General features: G+C 46.6%; 3 long non-coding RNA genes across 3 annotated transcripts; 1 reads left to right on the top strand and 2 right to left on the bottom strand.

Moving 5' to 3' along the window:
* Nucleotides 1-1,775: 1,775 nt before the first annotated feature.
* Nucleotides 1,776-8,595, top strand: LOC147652828 (uncharacterized). Its single transcript, XR_015287104.1, has 2 exons — nucleotides 1,776-1,865; nucleotides 2,316-8,595. It is a non-coding gene; the product is annotated as an uncharacterized LOC147652828 (long non-coding RNA).
* Nucleotides 3,089-7,153, bottom strand: LOC147652829 (uncharacterized). Its single transcript, XR_015287105.1, has 5 exons — nucleotides 6,959-7,153; nucleotides 5,395-5,478; nucleotides 5,162-5,288; nucleotides 4,152-4,300; nucleotides 3,089-3,173 (listed from the first exon to the last, which is right to left on the bottom strand). It is a non-coding gene; the product is annotated as an uncharacterized LOC147652829 (long non-coding RNA).
* Nucleotides 8,596-20,607: 12,012 nt separating the features above from the next.
* LOC111929181 (uncharacterized) lies at nucleotides 20,608-22,990 on the bottom strand. The gene is made up of 3 exons (XR_002864561.2): nucleotides 22,796-22,990; nucleotides 22,491-22,572; nucleotides 20,608-20,664 (listed from the first exon to the last, which is right to left on the bottom strand). It is a non-coding gene; the product is annotated as an uncharacterized LOC111929181 (long non-coding RNA).
* Between the last annotated feature and the right edge of the window lie 2,168 nt (nucleotides 22,991-25,158).

Here is a 25,158-nt window from a genome sequence, read left to right as displayed (position 1 = left end):
TCCCCAGTGCAGGATTTTTGGTGCAGTGTCTTCTGCTCCGAGCGATTTCCCACTCCAGCAAACAGGCTGGCTACTGCAAGGCAGGAGCACAATACATCTGCCATAGCAGCTGAATTGGCCTGAGCTCTGCAGAGCTAATCATCCATGAAAATGCCGCTCCCTGTCATCCTGGAAGAATTGACTTTAATGATGAGAGACATTCTGTTTCGAGCCTGGTCAAAAGGGTAGGACGCCTTTCAGGGAGATTTCAGCTCATCCTTGGGAGCATCCCATGCAGTCAGAGAGCTCAGAGCTTTCTCTTAACCCTCTCATAACCTGCAGTCAGGAATTTCGGAAGCTCAATGCAGGATTAATACAAGAGTTGAAATTATAATATATACAATTAATACAAGACTTGGAATTTGGGCTTTTAAAATTATTTTTCTTGGAGATCTTCTTAATGTGTTTCTCCTAGCCCTGACTGTCTGCAAGTGCTGGTGATCCATCATTCTCCACACCTCCAGCTCCCACACCACCCTTGGCATTCGTGACCACCAGAATCATAGAATGATCAGGCAATCACATAATGGGTTGAGTTGGAAGAGACCACCTCATTCCACCCCCCTCCCATGGGCCGAGCACCTTCCAGTACCCTAGGTTGCTCCAAGCCCCGTCCAACCTGGCCTTGAACACTTCCAGGGAGGATGTCAAGGATTATCATAGAATCACAAAATAAACTAGATTGGAAGAAAACTTTGAGATCATCGAGTTCAACCTGTGACCTAGCATTACCTTATCAGCTAAACCATGGCACTAAGTGAGCCTCATCAAGGCTTTTTTTAAACACCTCCTGGGATGGTGACTCCACCCCTCCCTAGGCATCCCATTCCAATGCCAAACCACTCTTTTTGTGAAGAATTTTTATCATCTAATACGTAGCCTAAACTTCCCCTGGCACAGCTTGAGGCTGTCACTGGTTGCCTGGGAGAAGAGACCAACCCCCACCAGGCTACAGCTTCCTTTCAGGTAGTTGCAGAGAGTGATGAGGTCTCCCCTGAGCCTCCCCTTCTCCAGGCTAAATACCCCCAGATCTCTCAGTTGTTCCTCATAAGGCCTGTGTTCCAGGCCCTTCACCAGCCTTGTTGCCCTTCTCTGGATACATTCCATCTCAACATCCTCCCTAAATTGAAAGTCCCAGAACTGGACGCAGCACTCAAGGTATGGCCTCACCAGTGCTGAGTACAGGGGAAGAATGACTTCCCTAGTCCTGCTGGCTACACTATTCCTGGTACATGCTGGGAAACCTCCTATAGCATCTCACTGGAAATGTTCTTGCACATTGTGTTTAGCCCAATATCCTAGCACAGCTAAAAGGATACAATTCCTGGCTCCTGTCCTTACATCCGTGTTGTACATTCAGTCTCACATCCAGGCAGCCACAGATGGGATTTATCTCCAGCATGCACAGGGCTGCTATCTGTGCCTGTGCTCAGGCTGGCAATGCCAGCAGGACCCTGTGCTGCTATTTTCCCCTCATTATTCCCTGTATCTCCCTAAGGCAGCAGTTTTTCCTCATGCTTCCCCTCTCTGAGCAGCATCCCCTAATAGCCCAGTCTCAGCTGTGGGGGCTATGAAATGTGATAGAAATGTTGGGATGTTTATCCTACCTCGCAGCTGGGCTGCACTGACTGTCAGGACTTTGATGAGCCCAGATTTAGGACACAGCTGCAAAGAATAATTTGTGAGTCAGGGGCTGAGATTTTCAGGGGGTTAATAAAGACCCTCCCCATTAGTGAGTTGGGTGGAGGAGATGGTCATCTTGAAAGGAAGTGGTTGTAAGGGTCCCTGGAGGAGAATACTTACTGTGGAAGAAGGCATTTCTCTCTGTGAGAACAGCCTGAACTCTCTTACTAGATATTAGTAACAATAATAACTAAGTTATTATTAGCAGGCTGAGAGAGCTGCGGGTGCTCAGCCTGGAGAAGAGAAGGCTTCAAGGAGACCTTATTACCCCTTCTAGTGCCTTAAGCGGCTCCAAGAGAGCTGGAGAGGGACTTTGGACTAGGGAATGGCTTCACACTGGCAGAGGACATGGTTAGATGGGCTATTGGGAAGAAATTCTTCCCTGTGAGGGTGGTGAGGCCTGACACAGGCTGTCTGGAGAGGCTGTGACTGCCCCATCCCTGGAAGTGTTCAGGCCAGGTTGGACATTGGGGCTTGGAGCACCCTGGTCTAGTGGAAGGTGTCCCTGCTCATGGCATGGGCGGGAATGAGATGGTCTTTAAGGTCCTTTCCAACTATTAAATGATTAATAATAATATTATCTGGTCTTGCAGCAGCTTCTGAAGTTACAACCACAAAGATTAACTGGTTATGCCATTATGAAGAGGACATTCCTACCATGGAGTTGATAAGGCAAACTGCACTTTTTGGGTCACTCTGATCAGCTATGACCTCCTGTCTTGGGTCTAAGATGGCTCAAAATTTAGGCCCAGGAGTCATATCACCCTAGTCACTCTCCTGCTAACTATCCCTCAAAACCATATCTTGAATCCTGAGAAAGATATTCCTATCATGATAACCCTGGAGAAAAGAAAGTTCTGCAAGTAGGACTGGAATGTAAATCCATTTGTGATAGCCAGGCTGGGTCTGTTGGTCTGACCTGGGATGCCACGACTTGCCCAGAGACAGTGGTCCCACAAGAAACAGCCTTTGGCGATCTCTGCAATCCCTGGCCACCAGGAAACCTCAGCAAGGGGCAGCCTGTGGCTGCAAGTGATTTCAGCTTTGCTTGCGAGGTTATCCCGGGCTGACTCAGAGGTAGAGAGACAGGAGCACCATGTGGCAGTTCCACAGAGACAGCCTTTATTGTCCAGCAGCTCTGCGAAGGGTAGCCAGGGACGGCGGCTCTCTGCTGAACTGGGCAGAAGCTGGGGTTTTTATGGGGGAAAGCCAGGGTGGTACCAGGGGAAAAAGCCAGTGCGTTACAAAGGATCAGCACAGTCACCAAAGCATGGTGAGATAGCTCACCACCAGACAGAGGATGGTCCCATTTAAGGGGTATCTCTCCAGGAGAGGGTTGAGATAAGCTTATCACAACTCCCTCAGGGCACATTCTTCCAAGGGAAAGCCTTGGCAGGCTCACCTGCCTCCACATCCACTGATTCTCCTTTTTCTTCCACAATCTTCAGGTACTGCAATTAAAAAAGTCATGGAGTAAAATTATGGATTCAGTGCAATCTGAAGACAATTTTTTCCAATTTCTCCTTGAGTTCTCTCTACCAGATCGGCCCAAGAGAGATGGTTATGGATTGATGGCACATCTGAGCTCAGCGAGCCAGGGACTGCTGTGCCTCAGTGCTTTGCACCTTGCCAGGACCCAGTCACCCCTTGCTGTGAGTTAGGAGGGAATATTTCCAATGTAAATGAGATTATAGTATATTTAAATTAAGCCCTGGAGGATTTGCCAGCAGAACAATTCTCTGTCCAAACAGTTCATCTCACACCCAGCCTTCCTCTCACTTTACAGGGAGGGAGGGATTTGGTCTCCATCCCCAAATCTTCCTGATATTACCAGGGAAGGAGGCAACTACTCCCAACAGTTTTACTGAAGTAGCTTCTTTGGTCTTGGGAGGCCACTAAACTCATCACAACAAGCTGATAATGCTCAGTGACCACACAGCCATTGTGGATTCTGGTCTATTCTCAACCCTGATGATTTCTTGACGTGATTTATTTAAGCCCGTATCAGGGTTGCTCAAAACCTGAGTCTGCAACCTAAGTCTATCACTCCTGGGACTGATTTTTCTTATTGCAGGACAATCCATCCTGCCATGACAGTATCTCTTTATCATCTAATAATGTTGCTCAGAGCATGTCACCATCTTATTTTTCATTCATGGGTCATCTGGTTTTGTCATTCACTAGGAGACAAGCACATGTCCTAGTCTCTTCAGCCATTTAGGATCATTAATAGATGCTGTTGCTCTTCAGGGAGCAAGACTAGGAAAACACATCCTGAGCTGATATCGGCGATGAGGACAGACAGGGACAACTGAGTGGTGATCAGAATCCAGTTTTACTGTGGGCTACGTATGCTTATATACCATGCTAGGAAGGCTAGTAATTTTTTACTATAATGATTGGGTTAAGCATCATTCAAACAAACTTACACATTTTGCAACATCTCTTCTACTTGATTGAATCTTCTTCCCTGTCACCAGGCTGATCCAATCATCTTGCAGTCTTCAAAGATCTGTTTGTTCTTGCCAAGGCATCCTGATTATCTGATCTCTTAGGCTAATCAGGTCCAAAGTACTTTCTATCTTTGCAATAGGTTGAGAAGTGTTGGTCAGAGGAGTGTGCAGCAATATGTGCTCATGAATTTTACATCCCCAATCTCTCTGCCTTCAGAGTGGTTCTCCACTCTCCCAGGCTTTAGCAGGTAAACTTAGTTTTGGTTTTCTTTACTGAACACAAATCCACCACGAGTTCACATGCTGGGAGAAAGTCAGTGCAGATAGCTGGATATTTTCTAGTTCCATGCGATGCCTTTTCCACGTCTGAGCAGTCCCAATACTGTTCCCTCAAAGCACAGGGGTGAAATTCTTCCCTTTTCCCAGGAAAACCATTCTAGCTGCAGATCTGGGATTCCCTCAGTGTTCATTCATTTGTTGGGATTGGGGGACTGTCTGTTCTCTCCCCATTTCCACGTGCATCAGAGGTTGTGGTCATGTCCTCTGGGATGGCCTCTGATGGACCACAGGGCAAAGGCAGCATGGAGAGAGGCTGTGATGGGAAAGTCCTCTGCAACCAGGGAGAAAATTACCTAGAGATGTTGTTTAGCAAACACACATAAAGTGTTGCTCCAGCTGTAGATGGCTTCAAGAAGCTGCAGAGCTCCTTGGTCAGGCTTTTGTCTGATGGCTTGGTGATCAGATATGTTATAATATGATCAGGTTCAGAATCATGGAATCACTTAGGTTGGAAAGGACCTCTAAGATCATTGAGTCCAACCATTAACCCAGCACTTCTACCCATTTAGTACAAATAGCAATTCAAGACAGGGTGTCAATGAGGGTTGATCAAGCTTTCATACACCTGCCTTGAAACTATTGATCAGTGGTTTCACCTCATTACACAGATTCCTAAAATAGCTGTTTCTCTTCCTCTGTTCAGTTACCCTCATGGTGCATTTTTCCTTCCTTATATCCAGTTGGATTTCTTTTTCCTGCAAATTGCGCTTTGACCCTTTGCTGTGAATCTGTAGGAAGTCTGTCTGTCCTCTGTCTGTCCTCTCTGTCATCCTCCTACTGCCAAGATAATAAAAGGCTTTACAGGACCACTTTAAAATTTATTTGAATATGACCAGTTCTTGACAGGTTCTCTTAAATATTCCTAGCTTCCTAAACCCACCTGCAATCCGGAGAGCTGAAAATATGGAAATGAGGTACTAGCCATGTAGGAATGCCTGGGGAAACAGAAAAGCTCAGCTGGATCCTGGGAAGGAACACAATGCAGGACCAGGTTTGTCCTGAAGAACTGTCCATCTATTCAACCTTTGATGGGGTTTTGCTCTATAGCAACCATCTTGCAATTATTTTCTTTAAATTATTTTTGAGTATTTAGGCCCATTTCTCCTCGCTGTCATCACATCTCAGGCCATGGGGTTTATTTGGACTCCTGGAAGTCTGGGAAGCCAGAGCATGTTTTGTATGCATGAGCTGTTTACTCTCTGCCTGGACTGTTCTGTGTTCTCCTCCCTCCATCCCAAGGATGCCTGAGATGGGATGCACTCATCAGGCATTATCTTAGGCTTGACATCATGTTAAGTCACACAAACTGTTCCCATGTCCTTCAGCTCCTTGATAGAGCCATATCATTCTTCATTTTTCTGCCTGCTCCTGCCCCAGACCACTTGTATCTCCTCCTTGTTGAAGACATGCAGACCTTCGCTTCCAAGGGACACATGCCTGGGTGCTTTGAGCTCTGTTCTCAGCTACCTGCCTCCATGAAGGCTTTTAATATTTTTTAACAAGCATCTTCAAAACAGGGCAGTGATTTGGGATGGAAGTCTCTGAACAGGCCAAGGTTAGAGAAGAATATGAGACTGGGCAGGCTCTGCCCTGGCTCTCTGTGCTCTTAAGCTGGCATGACTGTGATGTCAGGGTTTTTAAGTCCCCTCCTGTGCCACACCAAAAGTGTCTTTGGGCTTAAAAAATTAAGTAACGATGAGCTTTCCAAATTTGCCACACGTGACACTGCTTAAGTTGAAAGGAGAAATATGACTTTCATAGGACCTTTTTTCTTCTGGCCTCTGGGAGGCTGAGCCCAAGAAATCATACAATCACAGAATGGTTTGTGTTGGAAGGGAATTTAAAGGTTATCCAGTTCCAATTCCCCTGCCATGGGCAGGGACACCTTCCACTAGTCCAGGGCACTCCAAGCCCCTTCCAGCCTGGCCTCGAACAATTCCAGGGACAGGGCAACCACAGCTTCTCTGGGCAGCCTGTGCCAGGGCCTCAGCACCCTCACAGGAAATAATTTCATAGTTAATATATAATTTATTTTATATAATTAAAATTCATTTGCACAGTAAATCCACTCCTTGCAAGGCCCTTTTGACACCTCTCAGTACTGCAGAACCTGGGACAACCAGATTCTTTTGGTGGCAGATTGAATTAACGATGTTCGGAGCAGAAATGCTGTGTGCCATGTGCCTGTGCAGCTCTGGCCTCAGCTGGGAGATGTATTCAAGCACGCTCCGAGATCCTTTCACTGGGATGTTTCTTGGCACTAAAAGCCTGGTTTGGTGGCATGGTTAGGGAAGACCCACATCCCAAGGAGTCCAGCAGGATTTCCATCCAGCTTGCTGAATTACTTGACAAAATTACATCATGAAGAACATTTCCAAGTGATGCCAAGTATTCTTTGAGCCTCTTGGACTGCACAAGCAAGAAAAGCTCCTGACAGGACTCACCTGGAAGGGTGTCAGCAAAGGGAAAGAGCTTGCTCCCCCAAGCAGCCCCATGGCTGCCACACTGCTCCAGCCCTCAGAGGTGACTTAAGACACAGCAGAAGATCTGCTGGGAAAGAAGGAGCTATTTTCATTTGCAGGTCACAAAAAAAGCATTTGTGACTGCAGGCACCTTACAAACACAGGCCCCTTATTGTTTGCAAAGACACCCTTGGCAACCTTTCGGAGCAGCCTGGAGATGAACCAAGAAGGCCTTTGTGAAGCCTTATAAAGGGGCATTATGAGCAGGGGGCCCCACGAGTGGGCGGGATGTGCTGGGGGGATGATCCTGCACAGAGGGAGCTGTGGGAAGCAGGAATCTCTAGGAGATGTTTTATACTGGAGCTGGTGTACCAGGCTCTCTTGTGCTGGGGATAGGCCCATTGCTTCCATCTTCCCGTGCAGAGCATCCTCACAGTGAAGACAGAAGCTCTTTGGGAAGCTGAGCTAGAGATGTGGATGATCTGACTTGAAAAATATCGCTGATGCCCATCATGGTTACGGCTGGAATGGGGGTTGAGGAGTTGGGGTCCTGGATTCTGGTCCTGCTGCTCTGCTGCAGAGCATCTGATAGCACTGAGCAGATGTCCCAGACCAAGAAAATCTTATTTTCTTGTGAAAATATAAAACAACAACTGCTTAAATCCAGTCCTTTTTGCTTAATGGGATATTAGTGATCAGACCACAAGCCCAAGTCAAGCTCTTGGGTTCTGGAAAGGATTTTCCTTGTCTTTGGCCACTTGGCATCATGTGGAAGACCTAACAGCCAAGAAAAAGCACTCTCTGGAGGGAGGCATGAGTGTGTTATGGATGACAAAATGAAAATGCCTTCATCTCAAGCTTATAAGCATGGTCTCACACTTGTAGGGGCGTCTCCCCTTTGTTGGTTCTGTGGCCAAAGGACCACTTGCCTTGAAATGTTGAGACAAGGCAGCTGAGTACCCAGCCACGGCAAGAGGTACCTACAGCCTTCCTCAGGAAGTGTGATCTAAAAGTCAGGGATGATTTTCTGTTTCTGTATCTCAGAGTGTCTTGTTGAGCCCTGAGGTAATGATGTAGAAGCTCCCAAATTCTTCCTGTGTCCTTGTCACAACAGAAGGACACATAACTTTGTCTGTAGTGTGACCAAGCCAGCCTTTCACGAGGAGGAGGAAATTGGTTTGTGTGAGAGCCACATCCAGGACTATGCTTCTGCAAACAGGGCAGAGGCAGAGAAAATAGCAAATGCAATCCTGGGTATATTTTATGGAGGTGACACCAGCAAGGAACATTATAGCCGTGCTAGACCAAAAACTGCAGGCTGAGGCCACAACCCACATGTAAACTCTGAAGAATGGTGCTCTTCCTCTTTTTTCCACTGATTTTGTGACAAGGTCTGCCCCAGAGCCAGCCCTCTTGTCACAAGTGGGGGATGTGACCACACAGCAGAGGATGCTGTATTTTGTCACAAGAGCTGCAAGTGTCCCTTCATTCAGGCCAGATGTGTAAGCTGAGCCCACCCATGACCCAGTGTGTGCCCCTGTGCAAGGGGATACATGTGACAGTCAGGGGTGTTGAGACCAACAAGAAGAGGACATCAGTGGCTCTTTGCCCTTGAGAAAATGGAGAGGTGGGATGAGCCATCCTGCAAACCCTCTAACGTGGAGATGCTCAGAGCTGCCACTCACAAGAGCACCCCCACACCAGGCTGAAAGTCTGCATTCAACATGGACAGGCAGAGGTGAGATCAGGCCGCATGCCTAAAAGGGGGTTTACAAGAAAGTTGGAGAAGGACTTTGGACAAGGGCTGGAGGGACAGGACAAGGGGTTATGCCTTCCCATTGCCAGAGGGCAGGGTTAGATGGGATATTGGAAAGGAATTCCTGCCTGTAAAGGTGGGGAGGACCTGGCACAGGTTGCCAAGAGGAGCTGTGACTGCCCCCATATCTGGCAGTGTTCAAGGCCTGGTTGGATTGGATTTGGAGCACCCTGGGATAGTGGAAGGTGGCCCTGCCTGTGGCAGGAGGTTGGAGTCTGTGGTGTCTTGTATGTGGGCTCCATCTCCTGGCTGCTCTGCAAACCCCGCTGCCAGCACCCTGCTGCTGTGCAGGCACTGGTACCAACACCACCACTGCTCCCTCCCAGAGACCTGTCCATGCAGCAAGTCCTTTTCCTAAAGAGCTGTGGAATCACATCCCGATTGCCAGGGGTTTCCCCATGATGTAATCCTGTGATAAACTGTAGAAGAACAGACTCATTTAGGTTGGAAAACCACTCCAAGACCATTGAGTCCAACTGCTGCCCCAGCACTGCCAGGACCACCACTAAGCCGTGTCCCCAAGTGCCATATCCACATGGCTTTTAAATCACCCCCAGAGATGGGGACCATTGCCCTGGGCAGCCTGTGCCCGGGCTGGACAACCCTTTCCCTTATTTCCCCCAATATCCACCCTGAGCTCCCCTGGCCCAGCCTGAGCCCGTTCCCTCTCCTCCTGTCCCTGTTCCCTGCGAGCAGATCCCAAATCCCCCCCAGCTGTCCGCTTCTGCCAGGGACTTGTGCAGAGCCAGAAATTCCCCCTGAGCCTCCTTTGCTCCAGCCTGAGCCCCTTCCCAGCTCCCTCAGCAATTCTCCAGCCCCTTCCCAGCTCCCTCAGCAATTCTCCAGCCCCTTCCCAGCTCCCTCAGCAATTCTCCAGCCCCTTCCCAGCTCCCTCAGCAATTCTCCAGCCCCTTCCCAGCTCCCTCAGCAATTCTCCAGCCCCTTCCCAGCTCCCTCAGCAATTCTCCAGCCCCTTCCCAGCTCCCTCAGCAATTCTCCAGCCCCTTCCCAGCTCTCTCAGCAATTCTCCAGCCCCTTCCCAGCTCTGTTCCCTTCCCTGGGCTCGCTCCAGCCCCTCCAGGGCTCTCCAGAGCTGTCCCAGCACTGGAGGTGCCCCAGCACAGGGGACGGGCACTGCCCTGGCCCTGCTGCCACCCCAGAGCTGGCACAGCCCAGGGGCCATCAGCCTTCTTGACAGCTCCACATCATCCCCTTTTGAGCTTCCTTTTGGAGCTGGATGTAATCACACTATGTATCACTCATCCAGCTGAATCTGTAGCACCTTCCAACTCAGCACATCTTCAGCTCTCCAAGTGATTTGGCTCCAACCTCCCTGTGGTGAGAAGCCTCATCTGAGCCACAGGGCTCTCCTTCCACACTGCTCAGAGGAGGCTTTGCAACTCCCCATGACAGCATTTGGAGCAGAACAGCTTCCACAAGGGGTACTGGAGCTAGGAGATGCTTTCTCAGCAAGGATAAATTTGCCAAAATCAAGATCCCAGACTATATACAAATTCAAGCCATATTATTTTTGCCAGGCAAAAGTCCTGCAGAATCTGGGCAGAGGGATTGCTGGAGCAACTGGTGAAGCCTTGTTTACTGGAAATGTCAGGGTTGCTGACAAATGTCATGGCTGCACCATCCTGCCCCTGCAGACCCACAGGATACTTTCAACCACAAGCTGTAGCCCATTGGGACAATCTGAGGGTCCTTAAAATCCATGCATCACTGTTTAAACCTGAACTACTTCACCCCTGCCATAGTAACAAGGCTGGCTGGTATCTTGAGATGGTTCAGGGCTCTGTGGTGTCCTGTCGAGCTGTTCAGCCAAGTGTGAAGCACTTAAGTAATCACTAAGGTGATGCTGGGAACAGCTTGAACTGATAGTGCAGAACACTCACTCAGAACAGAGAAAAAAACGAAGAACCCTTCTCTTTTTCTCTTTCCTTACACAAAATGCCCTGATGTGGGCAGAGAGATGGAGAAGAGCATTCCCCCAACTCCAACCTCTGTCTGTGAGTCTGGGTTCCCCCTGGACTGGCCTCTAAGGCAGCATCCTGGTCCATGTCTCCTACTGGGAGACATATAAGTGGGAAAGCTATGAAGACCTGAACTCTCTTTATGATTTATAGGGGCCCAAATGGTTTCATATGAAGTGAAACATTGCTGTCAAGCCTAAAAGGATTAATTTTTAATTTTTAGAATATTTTGACAAAAAAGAAAAAAAGGAGTACAATTTTCTGTTTGGCACTTAGGAAGTAGACTAGGGCTGCAAGCAAGAAATAAGTGATTCAGTGGTGGCTGAGAGTAATGGGAGAGAGAGCTAAGAGTAATGGGATTAATATAAGGAAGAACAGACTGACATGAAAAATGCATTTTCTAACAGCCAGGAGCAGCTGTCCAAGAACAGGATGAGAGTCCCAGCATGGAAACTTGCAATTTCCAATAGAATACCCCAGAAAACATCCCACTGAGGATGGTCCAATCCTGCAAGCCCCCAGTGGTGGGAAGAGGGAATCCTCAGCTTCTCTGCCACTGGCTCACTCCCGTTTCTCCAATTTTCATGCATTCTCCAGAGTTGTAAGACTGGCTCTGAAAATGATGAGCAACTTCTCATCAAGATTAATTGCTTTGATAGAAATTAATGAAGGCACAGGGACAGATAATACGCTGTATTCATAAAGGTTTTAATAATCTATTGCCTGCAGCTATATAAAATTATTCTGTCCCCTTCCACCATTCCTCTTCAACGACAACTCAAGGAACACAAAGTCTTGCATCCTTCTTGGTGGAGTCATACTTTATTAACCACAGAAACTTGTTTTCTGGTAAGAAATTAGAAGTACTTTTATCAAGTTCAAGGCTCCTGAAAAATTTCAGATGAATACCCTGGAAATAAAAGACAGCATTTGCCTCGGTTCTGGCCAGGGAAAGAAAACCTGCTCAGGGAAGGAGTTTAGCATGTCCTTAAAATTAGCTGTGTACCTAAAGGATTCCGTGAAATAAAGCCCAAAATGCAGCATTTCAGGACTCTCTGTTGCTAGACAGCTGCACATCCTTTGTGTCTTAGGTTACAATGTAAGATGTAACCAAATGTATTATATTACCATCTTCATAAGCTGTTAAGATAGGAGGGGCAGTGTTCTTTATCCTCTCCATGACTCATCCCTGATAATTCTGTCCAGGGGCTATCTTCTTTTAATGGGCCATCAGGGGCTCCCTGCATGACTCATAAAATTACATCACCCCGTTGCGAGATGCTCTGCCCAGGGGAAGGAGCCCAGCATTCCTACCTGGATATAAGCGGAGGTTTGGAACACCATCAGTAGCACTACCCACTGGCTTTGCAGAGGACAAGACCTCCATAACCACCAGTGCACCTTCAGAGAAGGACCAGACCTAACTACAGGATCACTGCTTCAACAGAAACACATCCATCACTCTGATGGGACTATAGCTACCATTTAACTGAGCTGCTACCACCATCCAAACCAACAGGGTGTCAGGTTGTATTCTGCCTGTATTCACCCTAGAGAGCTCAGGTGGTTCAGCCTGGAGAAAAGAATACTTTAGGGGAGACCTTTGAGAAGCTTCCAGTGCCTAAGGAGGCTCCAAGAGAGCTGGAGAGGGACTTGGGACAAGGGCATGGATTGCCAGGGCAAGGGGGAGTGGCTTCCCACTGCCAGAAGGCAGGGTTAGATGTGATATTGGGAAGACATTCTTGGCTGTGAGGGTGGTGAGGCCCTGGCAGAGGTTGGCCACAGAAGCTGTGGCTGTCTCATCCCTGGAAGTATTCCAGGACAGGTTGGATGGGGCTTGGAGAAACCTGGGACAGTAGAAACAGTCCCTGCCCATGGCTTGTGGATGCTAAATGCAAAAAGAAGGGAACCGAGCCTGTGTGAAACTAAGTTACAGGCTTCTCATTCTGGCCTGAGTAAGCAGGAGAAAGAATCCAAACAGTCCTTGGTAAAGGACAACAATCTTTGCAGGTGGTTTTTAGGAAAACAGTCAAGGGGTGATGTTACACTTAACTAGTGATGGTAGATGTGATGCTTTAATGACCAACCTCTCGGACTTTCTCGAACGTGTCTATATAAGAAGATCATGAATAATAAACTTTACTCTCCTGTTCAACACACAAGAGAGTCTGTGTTGTTCTTCTCGCCATTCCCAATAGAGCAACAATGGCTGAAGGCAGAATTAGATGTTCTTTGAGGTCCCTTCCAGTCCAAATCATTCCATGATTCTGTGATTCTCAGCACACCCTCCTGGTCCAGTGAGGCAACCACCTGCCACTTAAGCCAGGCTATGAAACTGTTCCCTGTTCCACTGCACCAACTCTTTTCCATGGAAATAGTATGTTCATCACAAATGTTTTGCTGTTGCTACTCCTGGGCTCCATCAGAGGGTCTTCTCTGACCTCTCTAAGCCTTTTCTTTCTCCTACAGTGATTAATACCCTGATTCACACCCCTGTGGTCTTGGTAAGTTAGCAGGTGGCATAAAGACCTTGACATTAAATATTTCATTACCAGGCAGTGCAAGATATTAACAGGTACAGTAAATAGTAAGTGTTCTCTTTGTGAAAGAAAATTAACTAATTTACGCTATACTGCCTTGTTTGTTTCTGCAAAAGAAGGCAAAATCAGGGTGCCAGCTCTCATTCAAATGCCCACTAAAAATACCACTGAAATCCTAAAGAAGGGTTTGCCTGAAGAGTTTGCGTGTTATGGGAATTCCTGGGTAAATGAAGACAGGCTCCTCTGTCTGTACAACAACAAAGATTTCTAAGCAGCTGAAACCTGACTGGTTGGACCTGCAGGGAAAACAAAATTCAGCATATTTCTAGAAAGAGAACAAAGAATTTCTAGTCTCTTCATTTCACTGAGTCATGCTACTAGTGTGTCCTGCAGTCATTTAATTAGTTTGATTCTGCAGCATCTTTGAAGTCTTTTTATTAAAACTGAGGTTATTCCTCCTCAGTCTTTCTTTAAACCTCCCTCTTTTTTTTGTCCAGATCTGTAAATTTTCTTAGTATTAGCTGTACTGGTATAAGAAAGGTAAAAAAATTTTTCTTAGCTTATTTTCATGGTGGTTTGTTTTGGAGTTTGTTTTGTTTTGTTTTTTGTAATTCCTGATTTTCCTCTTTTGAAAACCTCTAATGGAGACTGCAACCTGAATGCCCATCCAGCTGGGACATAAGGAGGATGCTAGAGCATCTCAGGCCACTGGCCATGATAGAAGCTCTTCTGGCCCAAGGAGAGGGAGGGACAGAGAAGGGACAGGGAGACAGCATGAGCTTCCCATGGCCTCACTGCTTCTCTGGCCCCAAGCTGTGCACCCCCTGGATGTGGCCAAGGAGCCATGTGACACTGACACTGACAGTGCATGGGGTGGCTTTCTCTCTGCGTATCAGCTTTATTGGCTTTTAAGAGATATCAGCAGCAAGTCAGTGACAGATCCTGCTATTAGCATCCCACCCAGGCTGCCAAATTTCCCCAGAGAGGGGAAGGGAGGGAGCTGCATGCATGCTGGAACCTGCTTTAGGAATGAGCATCTTGGCTGCGCCCTGGCGTAAGCCTTGACACCACACTAAAGCAACCAGACAGCCTGCAGACATCAAGGGCTGCAAGAAGGCAGGAGGTTTTGCCTACCAGATACAGCTCCCCATATCCATTTGAAACAAGAAATCAAGTAGAAAATGCACAGGAATCTTTCAAAAATATGTGTTCCACCAGTAACATCACAGTTCAACCAGAGAATCCCAGAGGGGTTTGGGTTGGAAGGGACAATAAAGTCCATCTCATTCCAATCCCCCTACCTTAGGACCTTTCACTAGATCTGGGTACTCCAAGCCCAGTCCAACCTGGCCTCAAACACTTCCAGGGATGGGCCAGCCAGGCTCTCGGAGCAACCTGCATCAAGGCCTCACCACACTCACAGGGATAAATTTCTTCCTAATATCACATCTAACTCGGCCCTCTGGCAGTGGGAAGCCACTCCCCCTTGTCCTGTGACTCCATGTCCTTGTCCCAAGTCCCTCTCCAGCTCTCCTGGAGTACAGTTAGGCACTGGAAGGTGCTCAAAGGTTTCACTGGAGCCTTCTCTATGTCCAAGCAGGATGCACATGGGATGATGCCAAAGATGATTTTGTTCCTGTCTATTTCATTCTGCACCCCAATTCCATTCTTTTGCTGTGGGATCATGAGACCTTAATTTAATCTGATTTATGGGCTGCTGGCTGCATTCTTGAGCCAGGTGCTAGTGTCACATTATCAACACCTCTTAGTGTAGCCCCTGTGATACCAAAGCAACCATGGTCCTACCAGAGCAATCCAGTGGGAAGAAGAAGCTGTCACAGATATGAGACATATTATAAAATACAACCAAACCTGAGATATTTTGGTTTTAACTACCTGGGTAAAAAAATACCCTCGTCCCAAATATCCAAGAGGAACAAAACCCAGGTGGACAACTAATGTTTATTGAATTTCTCTATTCTGCTCATTCAGCATTGGGGAGATATGGAGGATCAAGCTGAAATCTCAAGAAATCTTTATTCTGTGCTAATTGAGAGCCATCACTTTGCTGAATTGAAGACACAAATCTCTTTTTTTCCATCTCATTTTTTTCATGTCCCAGACAAATTTTACTGTCTTAGAGACTGGTGAAGTGGTAATTGCTCCAGCTGTACCATGCAGCCTACTCCAGAGAAAGCTCATGTCCTCAATTCAGGCACTGATCAGGTGCATTTATAGTTTATTGTATTCAACCCTCTCTTGCACAGGAGACAAAATAGCTGTTAGAGAACTGTAGGAGAAAAAGGAATTTCATTTTCATGGATTTGGGAAGGCAAACTATTTTGCAGGATAAGACAAAGGAGGTTATTATTGCTTTTTGGTCTTTTTTTTTTTTAATGAACAAGAATGAAAAGAGGAGATAAAACATGCAATTACTTGGTTCAGATTCCATTTCAGTCTGGTTATTCTCACCTAGAAAGTGTCTAATGGACAGAAGGGGATTGTTGCTGTGGTTTTCACTTAAATACAGCACCCAGCTCATCAGCTTTTTGCTTCTTTATTTATTTGGTATTTCTTTCTTATCTGTATATTCGTTTCTTTGTTATCTGATATTTCTTTTGCATCTTACACAACCAAAACTTTCAGCACTCATTCTTTGCCACCTGTTACTCCTCAGATAATTCCTTTTCCAGTCTTCATTGATGTGAATATTTTTTGTGCCATTCAAGGGCTCTCCTCCACATTAAACCTAATCCAAGCAGTCATGTCCATGGCTGAAATCCTCCCGGTAGTGTTGATGAAGAGGCTTAAAGATTCTCTTGTCTTTTTGCTGTCCTTGCTGAATGCTGTTCCCATCAAAGTAACTGCATATTAATTCACATTGGCTGTAACCAGCTCCATAGGCAAATTCCACAGGTAGATTTCAACCCAGCTTTTCTTTCTTGGGTGATCAAGAAGAGGAGGTTAGAAAAATGCTCACTTGCTGTCCTTCAGCTTTTTCCTTCCCTGCCCTCCTGTACTTCACATCCCCTAGGTTTGTGGATTAACCCTAATGGCACCCCACATTTCGGAAAGACTGTTTTCCTGGTGAGTAGAAGGCACAAAGCTGGAGCAGGAGTGGTGAAGGTACCTCCTCACAACCATGGGTATTTGTCCCTGCAAGGGTGAACCACAATCCTTCGCTATCTCTTTTATCCACTCTGGACGAAACAGACTCAAGTTGCTCCAGAGAAGGCTCAGGTTGGGTATTAGGGAAAATTTCCTGTAAAGGTTTGTCCAGCCCCGGCACAGCCACCCAGGGCAGTGGTGGAGTCCCCATCCCTGGAGAGATTTAAAAGCTGTATGGATGTGGCACTTGGAGATGTGGGTTAGTGGTGGCCTTGGCAATGCCGGGATAGCAGTTGGACTTGGTGATCTCAGATGGCTTTTCCAACTTAAAAAATTCTGTGATTCTCTGTGAAGTTCCTTTGATATCCCTGTTTTCTTCTCCTACTTCTGCTTTCTCTGCCTGTTTTCCTCATTAACAGCAATACAGAAGTACCAACTGCCTTTCTTATTACCTTCATGTATTTTATATTCACATGTCAAATTCTTGAGGAGGGAGCGTGTTTTGTGGTTTATATCTTATTGATGCGATTTTCTCCAGTGCTTCTGATACACAGACTTGAGTCAATTGATTTCTGGCTGTGTTTCCCCAATGAGCCTCCCTCCTGCGTGCACTGAATTGGTTCCCATGTGCATGTTGCAGTGATACCGATTCTGTGTGTGCACAAGCACCCATAAGATTAACTTGCAGAACTGCAATGCAGGTAGCATGGAGATTGTTCAAAAGGAAAAAATAAAAAAATTAAAAAAATCAGGGCTGTTGAATTGCTTTTATTTTTTAACTCATCCTTATAGGAAGAAAATACATGCGGACCATATCATGGCCAAGATCCCGAGAAGTAGGTGAGTGGAACAAAGAGGGGAGGAAATTTGTTGCCCCATGAACCAAGTCTGGGACACCAAATTTTTGCAACTGTATCCCCCAAGCCTGTACAGGTCCACTGCTTCAGCATTTTTTTAGGGAATGTTGTGATCTGCACTGCTTCTTCCTGAAGCTGAGGGCTCAGTTTAAACTTTCAGTTTAAAGCTGGATTTTAAGTGAGAGAGGGCAAGTTTAGACTGAATATTGGGAAGAGATTATTCCCTGTGAGGGTGGTGAGACCCTGGCATAGGTTGGTGTCCTGGGGTGACTTTATGATACTGGTATCCCCAATCGTCTGGTTTATGTTATATATTAAGTTCTGCACCTTTAAGACTGGCTTTGAGAGCAAGAGAGGGGGAAGAAGAAGCGCACAGTGTGTTAAGGAAAACATCACTCCCACACACCCCGCTCCTGGACTGTGTTGTCTGCAGCACGGACAGACAGCGGGACAGAGCTTCTCTCTGGCTTTTAGTTAGTTTTAGCTAGCTGAGGCAGAGGAGTTCCCTGGACCTTTGTTTTTTTCCAATTTTCTTGGATCTGTGCAAGCCTGCTCTGGACTGAACACCCAGCCAAACCCCGGGAGCTCACGCCTGTGGCCCACCGGGGCCTGGGCCTCGGCACTTTTCCAGCGCTGGAGAGACTGATAAGAACCTGAGCAAGCCGAGCTGCACCACATGAAAAGGACTTTTTCTTCCTAGATTTGCCATCCCATCAAACAGCAAGAGGTTTTATTATTTAGTATTACTCAATTTCTGTTAAATAAACAGCTTTTTCCACTTCTCTCCATGGAATTTTTTTTTTTTCTTTTCCCGGACCAGTTGGTGGGGAGGGGCATTTCCCTGTGGAAATCCCCATTTAGAGTTTTCCTTCCTGATTTGCCCTAAACTAGGACAGTTGGCCAGAGCAGCTGTGGCTGCCTCATCCCTGAAAGTGTCCAAGGCCAGGTTGGACTCTGGGGCTTGGAGAAACCTGGGATAGTGCAAGGTGTCCCTCCCCATGGCTGGGGGTGTAATGAGATGATCTTTAAGGTCCGTTCTAACCCAAACCATTCTTTGATTTTATGATTATTCTAGGCCTTGACAGTGTTGACAGATCTCCGCATTTTTCTCTGAAAGCTGGAGATGAGAAGCCAAATGTTCCAGCCAATTATTGTCTTGATTAGATAAAATCAATCATAGAAGCACAGAATATCCTGAGCTGGAAGGAATCCATCAAGACCATTGAGTCCAACCCCTGGCTCTGCACAGGACACCCCAACAACCCCACCCTGTGCCTGAGAGCCTGGGAGCATTGTCCAAATGCTCCTGGAGCTCTGGCAGCCTTGGGACCATGACCATTCCCTGAGAAGCCTGATCAGTGTCTGACCACCCTCTGGGGGAAGAACCTTTTCCTGATATCCACCTAAACCTGCCCTAAAACACTCCAGCCATTTTCTCGGGTCCTGCAACTGGTCACAGAGAGATGAGATTAAAACATGCTGTTTCCTGCCTTAAATGACTGCATGTTGTTCCTCACCATGTTTCACTCAAACACAGTATGTAAATAATCTCTCATCACTGGTGGGTTACAGAGAGGACACAACTTCCTCATGAAAATATGTCACAATTCCAAAGCAGGTCCTTGTTCTGAGTCAGAGAAAACATTCCAACTTCTGCTGGAGAGAACCACTGAAAATCTCTCTGGTCACTGAAAAACTTCTGGTCAATCAAAATGTTCTATTTTGACTGTTTTCTTTTCCAGTACATAAGAGACTGAAGTATAAAGCCCTTATAAAATGAAAAACTAAAAGGCCTCACTCTTGAACTTAAAATATTTTAGTTTGATACCTTTAGAGTACTTGTGAGCCCTTTAGATTTTTTTCAAGCTGTGCTTTAATTAAATCTTCAGTCTCAGGGAAGCTCAGTTCTTTGGTCTACCTCAGTAAATAGAATTACAGAATCACAAAATTATTTGTGTTGGAAGGGACCTTAAGGATCATCCATTTCCAACCCCTGCCATGGACAGAGACAGCTTACACTAGAACAGCTTGCTCCAATCCCCATCCAACCTGGCCTTAGACACTGCCAGGGATCCAGGGGCAGCCACAGTTTCTCTGGGCACCCTGTGCCAGAGCTCACCATCCTTACATGGAATAATTTCTCCCTAATATCTAAGCTATATCTACTGTTGGTGCGAAGCCCTTTCCCCTAGTCCTGTCCCTCCACATCCTTGTCCAATGCCCCTCTCCAGTTCTCTTGGAGAATCTTCAGGGACTGGAAAGTGCTATAACGTCATGAAATGGGGGCTTCAGCTGCTCTTTGCTTTCATCCATTCTTGGTGTAAGCCCATCCTGGAGGAGACGCGCAGCCACCTCTCCATTAAATCATGTTTCGTTGTGAGTTATTTTAGAGTTTCCAGCTTGCTCTTTTAGAGTGAAACACCTCCTGGGTGAGTTAAATATAAGGTAAATGGTTCAGAGGCTCTGGAAACCAGTTTTTGGGCAGCAAGGGACTTCATCTTATGCTGGGAGAGATGCTAAAGGTCACTTTCTGATAATATTGACACAGACTAAATGAAGCCATTAAAATAACCAATCTGCTGCTGCTATCTCTCACAAGAGACTGTCCCAGCAGTGAAAATAACTTATTCACTAGGGAAAACTCCTTGGGAGTGTCTAATTGGCCAGCTGAGGCTCTGCCTAATTGGAGTCTCTATTTTCCCTGACATTCATGATGCAGGAGCAAAATGCTCTTCTGAGCCCTGACTCTCCAGGGCTACTCCAATGCCTTCATGACCTCAGAGGGTTTGGATATTCCCATACAGTGCTGGAGGCAAGAAGCTGCCTGCAGCCTTCATTTCTTGACAGATTGTCCAGAAATATAAATATTTTCCCTGTTTCAAGCTATTTCCAACCCTTGTTCCCATCCCTGACACATCCTCACAGTTGCAGCAGGATGGTCTATGAGCCAGGAAAGTTGACCATTGGATAACTGCAGACAGCAGGATTCAGGCTGAAGTGTTGAAGGGGGAAAAATGAAATTGCAAAGGTTCTCCCAGCTTATTACCATGGGAGATAAGACACAGGGGATGAATCTTGAATGGGCTGGAAATCAACAGCAAGACCCTAGTGACTACGAGAAGTTTAAATCTCCTTCCTAGAGGAGCTGAGCAACTGCAGAGTGCTCCGTTTAGCTGGGTACAAAACCATCAGGAAGAAAACAGATTGGACATTGGCTTCCACAGCAAATTTGCCTTATGTTCCACTTATCACACTGTTGACATTATATAAATGATAACATTTTATGATTTTTTATGAACAAGCCTGCAGGTGACCTCCAGCTGCAGACTTGTGAAGCCACAATAATCACCCATACATCTGGATATTGATCTCCAAGAGAAAACAGGATCTGTGAACACGAAGAAAAGGGACAGTTTATTTTTTGGGAGGCATGACTTCTTGGGAAAGAAAGGCAGGGATCTTTCATCATAATGGTCATGGAAGAACCAGTTGTGAGGAGGCACCTCAGAACTGGGCCTAGGGAGGTGGTTGGGGACCTCTGGTACATAAAGGTCAAAGGAAGGAATTGAAGGTGATGTTGCTGCATTTGGACAAAGAAAACCCCCTGTGTAAGGACTGACTACATGGAGACAATGCAAAAAAGGCTGTGAAAATTCAGATAAGTAGTGAGCAAGGATTAACATAGAATCTTAGAATGGCTGGGTTGGAAAGGACCTTAAAGACCATCTTCTCCCACCTCCCTGACAGGGACAGGGACACCTTCCACTATCCCAGGTTACTCCAAGTCCCATATAGCTTGGTCCGGAGAACTCCCAGCGATTCAGAGGCAGCCACAGCTTTTCTCGGCAACCTGTGCCAGGGCCTCACCATTCTCACAGGTAAGAATTTCTCCCTAACATTGCATCTTAACCTAATGCTGTTGTAAAGCCATTCCCCATTGTACTCTCAACTCCTTCCCTTGTCCAAAGCCCCTCTCCAGTTCTTCTGGACCCCTTTAGGCACTGAACGGTGCTTTAAGGTCTCCCCAGAATCTTTTCCTCTCCACGTTGAACATCCCCAACTCTCAGCCTCTACAGGCACTACAACAGAGGACTTGGGTGCACCTTTCTGCCTCTTGTCTTGGAGCCCCTTGGAGGTCCCAGCAAAGGGTTCATCAGCACAGTCAGCTAGGACCAGTCCTCTCTTCTCTGGGCTTCAGCACTCTCCAGGAAGCCAAAGGTAAATGTGGCAGACCTCCATGAAAGAATGAATCAGAGACTCAACCAAAACTGAGAGGTCTGAAGAAAAACTCATCCCATCAACTGAATATCCCAGACACTTACTTGGAAGTTCAGAGATTTCTCATTTGTTTTGTATTTCCTGTTGCTCCCATCAATGTAGTTGGAAGTCAAAAACAACACTGGGTAATTTCTAGCCCTTGTTTTTCTCAAGAGCCACCAGATTGTCCTGAAGACATACCCCATCATTTCCCAGGAGGGGGAAAAGGAGTCATGGGTTTAGTCCTGTTCTTCCTGCCCATTTCCTACCCACCCAAATCCGCCTTGTAACCAAATCTGCCTGGGATGATGAGCAGGGTTGGCATCTGCTGGTCCACAAGCCACTGCCTCTACTAGGCAGACCTGATTCCTGAGGTGGCTGCTTTGATTCCTGCTGATAGGGCAGGTACCTGCTCTGCACTCCCTATGGATGTAGTGAAGCTGGGTTTCCAGAGGATTATTTATAGGGCATAGCATTATTTATGTTCCCCTATTCTCGCTGTCTTGCTGTCACGCCCTGAACTGCATTTCAAAATCACAATTTAGTAGCAGCAGATCTGTGATTTCATTTAATTTCATGAAATTAAATTAAACTTTTTGGAATGAAGAGAAATTTAAAGGAAATAAATTCTATGGAATTAAATTAAATTAAAAAAAATCATTTCATAGAGTTAAATGAAATTATGTGAAATTTTATGGAGTGAAATGCGATTCTAAAAAATGAGATTAAATTAAATTTCATGGAATGAAATTAAATAAAATGAAATTAAATACTTCAACTGGCAGATTTTTTGTTCATTTCCTTCAAAATATTTAGAGCTCTCAGTAGCTGATGTGCTGATATTAACATCTGCAATGCTACTTCTTTGAAACATTTAATTAATCTTATTCCACATAGAATTAAATGTCTCTCGAATTATTTATGACCTGATGAACTGTTTTCTTAACCACTACTCACGCTCAAGGGTCAAGATTCACAACTTGCATTACATTGGCAGCTCCACTGGACACGCAGACTCCTTGAAGTTGAACACTTGTGGCTGTGGACAGTACTAGGTAAGTCAAATCCTTGTAAATCTCTGTGGCATTTGCTCATATAACTAAATACATTAATGGATATTACATTGTGGCATCAGCTGGAATACTGCTCATTTAAAACAATTAAGCATTTCACTATCAAATAAAGCTTTCCTTTCTCTTCTGTCTCTGCTTTCCAGAGTTTTCAATAAGTATTGATATTTATTTCTGTAAACTCAAACTTACTCTAAATACGCAGAAAAAAGAAAAAAAATCAGTGCACTGTCAAAGCACCTAATCACTTATGATGGGCAAATCAGGGGCTTATTTCAAAAGCTCTCCAAAGAAAAATGTTAATTGAATTGTTGGAAGCCTCAGGATTCGTTAACTTGTTCCCATAACTGATGGGTAACTGGTGCCGCCGTCGGGAGGGGCGCACAGGGGAAGCCCCGGCCCGGCCACACCCGCGAGGGAGCGGGGACCGGCGGGAGGGCTGCTCGGGGCTACTCGGGGCTGCTCGGGGGTACTCGGGGCTGCTCGGGGCTGCTCGGGGGTACTCGGGGCTGCTCGGGGCTGCTCGGGGGTACTCGGGGCTGCTCGGGGGTACTCGGGGCTGCTCGGGGCTGCTCGGGGGTACTCGGGGCTGCTCGGGGGTACTCGGGGCTGCTCGGGGCTGTTCGGGGGTGCTCGGGGCTCGGTTCCCGGGCGTGGCCGGGCTTGCTGTGGTGCTCTCGGTGCCCGTGCCGTGCGGGGGCTGATCGGTATCTCCCCCTTTCCTCGGGGAGGGGACGAGGACCTCGAGACCCCCAAGCAAGACTGGGGTCCCTCAAGAGCGGGTGTCCGTGGGGCACCGAGGGGCACTGGGCCGCTGCTTGTGGCGAGTAGGGCGGCACGAGAAGCGCCGCCGAGCCGGGGCTCTGCCGCACCAGAGAGCGGCTCCTCCGGCCAGCCTGTCCCGTGCGCACCTCTGGCTTTTGGGGTGTTTGCTGCTGATGCCCCACGCAGAAAGACAAAGTTTGACACAAACACTTATCTGGAGGTGTGAGGTGAGCTGACAGGGGGGCTGGCTCGGGTGGGCAAAGGCAACCTTTTGTTGGTCCTGGCCCGCTTTTCAGCCAAAATTGGGAAGGAGATCCTGTGCAGTGCTTACGGAGTATGATTTTGGGGCTGAATCATTCCCAGAGGTGTGTCTGGTTGAACAAGCTGCATTACAGCAACGTTCAAAAGGTCACAAATGCTGTAATTTGGATCTTTAAAAGACGATGCACACTGGAGGAAAGACGTTGGGAATAGGAGAGTCCCGCGGGGGTTGTGTCCCGCACTCAGGGACCGGAGGGCATCGATTACAGGTGTGCTTACACTTGACTGATTGATTGATTGATTGATTGATTACAGAAAGCAGCCACCTGTACCCGGCTGGGAGGGTGAGAGCTGGGCATCTGCGGCAGGGCTGCTTTCAGGGGCAGGTTGTGGCTCCCCAGAGGTAAGTGCTCGCCCATCTGCTGGCTTGAACACCTGCATCATCCTTTCAAAGCTGTAGTCCAGAAATGTGTGTTTTCCAGTGCTTCAGGCTCCTGGGACTGATGGGTACAGGACAGGGAACACGGGGATGCAAAAGGGATGGCATACGAAAGTGTTTTGCTGAGGATGTTGTGACATGGGAGCTGGTCCTTCATGGTCAGCTTCGTGGGAAGCTTTACTGTGGCTGTTGTTACAAGGTAAATGGTTCTTTATGTGGGATCTTTTACTTTCTTTTCAAAAAGTGTTTGAGGGGAGAGCTGATGGCCTCCCCAAAAATCTCTTGTCAGGGGCAGCTCTAGCAGTACTTATACAATTTTTGGCTTTAGGTGTTAGTTTTGAGCTCTGCTTTGACACACTTTTTGCAGTGTGTGCTTGCCATGAAAACTGACTGTGCCCTGAGAATTTGGTGCTTTGCGGTAATGCTTTACTGTACCTCATGTCCAGCTCCCCCTTCTTTTTTATTCATGCCCTTTCCCCTCTCCGTTTCACTGGTTTGTATATCTTATATCTTTTCTGGCCTCTTGTGGAAAATAAATTGACAACTACATTAAATACTGATGTGGTTTTTTTGGGTTTTTTGTGCCTTGCAATGAGTTACAAAATGTTTTTACATCGCTTATCACTTTATCGAGGTGGTTGGTGAATAGTGGAGCTGCTGAGCAGCCCCATTGTCCTGTGGTGCTTTTCCATTTTTGTGCAATAGTGAGAGGATGGTAATAATAATTTAAAACCATGTATCAAATGCCTGTGGTAGCGTTTGTGGGCTCAGGACGCATGTGCAGTGTAGTTCAGCTGTTGCCATGCCTCATGTACAATCCTGGTTCAAGCTTCTATTTCAGGCATAACCTGATATAACCTGATTTTTTTATTTTTTTTTTTTTCCTAATTTGTAGACTTAACTGTTAATAGAATCATAGAACTCCAGAATAGTTTTGGTTGGAAAGGACCTTAAAGCTCATTTCATTCAATGCCCCTTTCCCCTCATTCCATGACACCTTCCACTAGACCAGTTTGCTCCAAGTCCAGTCCAACCTGGCCTGGAACACCTCCAAGGAAAACAATATTAGTCTTTTAGGCCACAGCTGGGA

This window comes from Cyanistes caeruleus, chromosome 5 (genome assembly GCF_971803275.1).
Source record: "Cyanistes caeruleus chromosome 5, bCyaCae1.hap1.1, whole genome shotgun sequence".
Taxonomy (NCBI): Eukaryota; Metazoa; Chordata; class Aves; order Passeriformes; family Paridae; genus Cyanistes; species Cyanistes caeruleus.
The sequence above is the reverse complement of the archived record's forward strand: the minus strand, read 5'-3'. Positions and strand labels throughout refer to the sequence as shown.